We start from the raw sequence: 5,306 nt of genomic DNA, 5'->3' as shown, positions 1-5,306 counted from the left end.
TATATATATATGTATATATATATATATATATATATATGCAATAAAAGTAGAAGGCTATGTAACCTTCCTATATGAAGAGTCTATGTATACTCGATATGAATATATATATTATGTGTATGTAGAGGTCTATGTAAACCTCCAAGTAAAGAAAGTAAAAATTTTAATTTTTTTCGCAATTTTCAACCTATGAATGTAATGACATGAACTAAGAGGCTATTCTTAGTCGTTCAAAAGGATGACGCCGCCAGTTGCGTCTAGGGGGTAAACCTGGATGTGACAAACTTGGTATCAGAGAATGAGGTTGAATACCGTTGAGTTATGTCTCTCTCTCTACCATGTCTATGTAGGTTTGTATTCATAATTGTAAAGTGTGCCACACTTATGAGTAGGAACCTATATGATGCTTAGGAATCACTCTCTTTCTTGGAAATCTTATATTGTGCCAATATAGTATGCTTATGGTGTGCTTTTGCATCTAATCATATTGTTGTGCTTATTGGAAGCATGAACACTCGAAGGAATGCGGCTCGAAGACTTAAGGAGGAAGTTGCTAATGTGGGAGCTCCTCCCCATGATGAGTAAGTTCCTCCACTTGAGGAGAATGCTAATGTTGATCAAGCCCTGTCTAACCCTCCACCTATGAAGGAGGCGGAGATGAGGTCTATTCATGCTGAAATGGCCTAAGTTATGACTAACCAAGCACAAGTCGCAACGGTTCAAGCCCAAGCTATGACGGCTCAAGCCAACCAAAATGTTTCTCATCTTCTTCATCAACAAGTCACTACTGTGGCTTCCCGTCTAAGAGACTTTACTCGGATGAACCCTCCTACTTTCTATGGGTCTGAGGTTGATGAAGACCCCCAAGAATTCCTTGATAAGGTCTACAAAGTGCTATATGCTATGGGGGTGACTTCAAGTGAGAAGGCCGAGTGGGCCTCAAATCAACTCAAGGATGTGGCCTAAACTTGGTATGTGCATTGGAGGGACAATAGGCCGTTGAGGGGTGGTCGGATAACTTGGGAGATCTTTACGATAGCGTTTCTAGATAGGTTTTTCCATAGAGAGATGAGGGGGGAGAAGGTGACAGAGTTCATTAATCTTCGCCAAGGACGGAGGAGTGCTCATGAATACTCTTTGGAATTCGTTAAGTTTTCCAAATATGCTCCTTCTGTAGTCTCCGATCCTAGAGATGAAATGAGCCATTTTGTGATGGGGTGTCGGAGGACTTACAAGAGGAGTGCCAATCGGCCATGCTACATGACAACATGAACATTTACCGTCTTATGGTTTATGCAAAAAGGGTTGAGGAGGCAAGAGATAAGAGAAAAAGTAGAGATTCTAAGAGGGCTAGGTGATTCGATGGAGGCTCCTCAAATAATAGGTTTGAAATACAAGATAAGCCTAAATTTAGAAGTGGGCTTCAAACCAAGTCCCTACCAAATTCCAAAGAGCTAGTGGTGATAGGGTGTCTAACCCTAAATTTAAGAAAGGAAAAGGTTCTAATTTACCACAGGAGAAGCCAACTTGTGGAAAGTATGGAAAAAAGCACTATGGTGAGTGACTTAAGGGGATGGGTAATTGCATTAGTTGTGGCAAGAGTGGTCACAAAATGAGAGATTGTCCAAACTTGAAGAGTCATGACAATGGTAATGGCCAAGTTCAAGAAAGTGGTTCTAGTGATGCTCCAAAGAAGAACATCTTTTATGCTCTCCGCTCTAGGGGTGAGCAAGAGACCTCTCCCGATGTGGTGAGCGGTATGTTAAAAATCATTACTCTTGATGTTTATGCTTTACTTGATCCGGGTGCTACTTTGTCCGTTGTTAAACCACTAGTTGCTAAAAAGTTTGATGTTTTACCCGATATTTTACATGAGCCTTTTCTAGTGTCTACTCCGGTGGGAGAGTCGGTTGTTGCTAAAAGAGTCTATTGAAATTGTCCTATTTCATTGCCCAATAGAGTTTTTTAAGTCGATCTAGTAGAACTCGATATGCTTGATTTTGATATTATATTGGGTATGGATTGGTTGCATGCATGTTTTGCATCCATTGATTGTAGGACAAGAGTGGTGAGGTTTAACTTCCCAAATGAACCCGTTGTCGAGTGGAAGGGCGGAAATTCCATTCCTAGAGGTCGCATCATATCTTGTCTAAAAGCACGTAAAATGATCTCAAAGGGTTGTCTCTATCACATTGTAAGAGTGCAAGATTTGGATTCCGAAATTCCTCCTATTGAGTCGGTCCCCATAGTGAATGAATTTATGGAGGTTTTTCCTAATGACCTTCCCAGTATTCCTCCCAACGGGAAATTGATTTTGGTATCGATTTGCTATCGGAAACAAATCCCATTTAAATCCCTCCATATTGGATGGCTCCGGCCGAATTGAAATAGATGAAGGCTCAACTCAAGGATTTGCTTGACAAAGTCTTCATAATGCCTAGTATATCTCCATGGGGTACTCCGGTTTTATTTGTAAAAAAGAATGATGGGTCTTTGAGTATGTGTATTGACTACCGTCAACTCAACAAGGTCACCATTAAGAATAATTACCCCCTCCCTCGGATTGATGACTTATTTGACCAACTCCAAGGGGCGAGTTATTTTTCAAATATAGGTTTGAGGTCGTGGTATCATCAAATTAGGGTGAGAGGGGAGGATGTACCGAAGACGGCCTTTCAGACTAGGTATGGGCATTATGAGTTCTTGGTCATGTCTTTCGGTCTCACTAATGCTCCGGCGGCATTTATGGACCAAATGAATAGAGTATTTCGAAATTGCCTAGATTCGTTTGTCATTGTCTTCATTGACGATATCTTGGTATCTAAGAAAGATTATATAAATCATTTGAGGGTAGTGTTGTAAACCCTTAAAGAACATCAATTGTATGCCAAATATAGTAAGTGTGAGTTTTGGTTGAGATCGGTTACTTTTCTTGGGAACATCATTTCTAGTGAAGGAATTGTAGTAGACCCAAGGAGAACGGAAGCGGTGAAAAATTGGCCTAGACCATTAACTCCGATTGACATCAGGAGTTTCTTGGGTTTAACGGGTTACTATTAGAGGTTTGTGGATGGTTTCGTGTCCATTGTGTCTCCTTTGACTACTTTGACCCAAAAGAGTAAAACATTTTGGTGGTCGGAGGCATGTGAGAAGAGCTTCCAATTGTTGAAAGATAAGCTTACTTTCGCTCTGGTGTTGACCTTACCAGAGGGTACAAAGGGTTTTGTGGTGTATTATGATGCATCCCGAGTGGGTTTGGGGTGTGTGCTAATGCAAAACAGGAAGGTGATGGCTTATGACTCAAGGCAACTAAAGGTACATGAGAGGAATTACCCCACTAATGAACTTGAATTAGCGGCTGGGGTGTTTGCTTTGTACATTCTAAGGCATTATTTGTTTGGGGTTCATGTGGATGTTTTTACAGATCATAAGAGTCTCCAATACGTGTTAACCCAAAAGGAGTTAAATCTCCGACAAAGAAGGTGGCTTGATTTGTTGAAAGATTATGATATGAGTGTCCTTTATCACCCCGACAAGGCTAATGTAGTTGCGGATACCCTAAGTCGGATGACTATGGGTAGTGTATCCTTTCTTAATGAAGCCAAAAAGGACCTAGCAAGGGAAGTGCATAGGTTGGCTAGGTTGGGGGTGAGGTTGGAGAGTGCTCCGGATGGGGGTGTCGTAGTTCATCATAACTCCGAGTCATCGTTAGTGGTCGAGGTAAAGTCCAAACAACACCTTGACTTAGCCTTGATGGAGTTGAAAGAATCGGTTCTTGTCAAGTTGAATGAATCATTCTCCCTAGGGGGGATGGTGTGCTAAAGTACCAAGGGAGATTATGTGTTCTCGATGTAGATGGGTTGAGGCATCCAATCATAGAAGAAGCACATGGGTCCCGCTACTCAACTCATCTGGATCGACAAAAATGTACCATGACCTTAGGGAAATATATTGGTGGGAAGGTCTAAAAAGGGACATAGCGGAATTTGTCACTATGTGTCTGAATTGCCAACAAGTAAAGGCCGAACACCTAAAGCCGGGTGGCTTATTACAAGAGATCCGAATTCAAACTTGGAAGTGGGAAAACATCAATATAGACTTTGTAGTAGGTTTACCCCGGACCCAAAAGTCCTATGATTCCATATGGGTGGTTGTGGATCGATTGACTAAATCCGCTCGCTTTATCCCCGTTAAGTCTTCATATTCGGCGGAGGATTATTCAAGAATCTTCCTAGATGAGATTGTGTGCCGCCATGGCATTCTGTTATCCATCATATCAGATTGAGGCGCACAATTCAACTCTAGATTTTGGAGGTCGTTCCAAAAAAGGGTTAGGTACTACGGAGAAGTTGAGCACCGCTTTTCATCCCCAAATGGATGGTCAAGCGGAGTGTACGATACAAACCCTTGAAGATATGCTTAGAGCTTGCATTATTGATTTTGATGGGAGTTGGGACAGGCATTTACCTTTAGTGGAGTTTGCCTACAACAACAATTTTCATTCATCTATTTCCATGGCTCCATATGAAGCCTTGTACGGTAGGAGGTGTAGGTCTCCTATTGGATGGTTTGAAGTGGGTGAGCCATCACTCCTTGGTTCTGAGTTGATTTACAAGACTTTGGAAAAGGTTCATATCATAAGGAACCGGTTACAAATGGCCTATAGTCGGAAAAAGTCTTATGCCGTTAATAGGAGAAGGGATTTGGAATTTGAAGAAGGTAATAAAGTGTATTTAAAAATTTCACCAATGAAGGGGGTGGTTAGGTTTGGCAAGAAAGGGAAATTGAGTCCTCGTTATGTGGGTCCCTATGAAATCTTTCAAAGGGTTGGTAAGGTTGCCTATGAATTGAAACTTCCTAATGAATTGGCCTTTGTTTCATCCGGTTTTTCATGTTTCTATGTTGAAAAAGTGTATCGGTAATCTCGAGTCCATTCTTCCTATTAAGGGTATTGCTGTCAATGATAACCTCTCTTATGAGGAAGTCCCAGATCAAATTCTTGATTGGCAAGTCAATAAGTTGAGGAATAAAGAGGTGGTTTTCGTAAAAGTGTTATGGAAAAATCAATTAGTTGAGGGTGCTACATGGGGGGCCGAGGCCGATATGAAATCCCGTTATCCTCATATTTTTGGGAATTAAGGTTAACCATTCTTTTTAATTATATAAGTATGACAAAGATTTGTGTTTCTTGATTTTTGGGTGAAGTGTTGCAAAAAAATAACATTTTTTTCTGAAAACCTCACAGTAAGTCTTAAAGTGAAGTCACTGTAGTATTGCTATTAAAAACTTGAAATTTTTCTTTTTGCTTG

This window comes from Solanum pennellii, chromosome 3 (genome assembly GCF_001406875.1).
Source record: "Solanum pennellii chromosome 3, SPENNV200".
In the NCBI taxonomy this organism is placed as follows: domain Eukaryota; kingdom Viridiplantae; phylum Streptophyta; class Magnoliopsida; order Solanales; family Solanaceae; genus Solanum; species Solanum pennellii.
Note: the sequence above shows the minus strand (reverse complement) of the source record.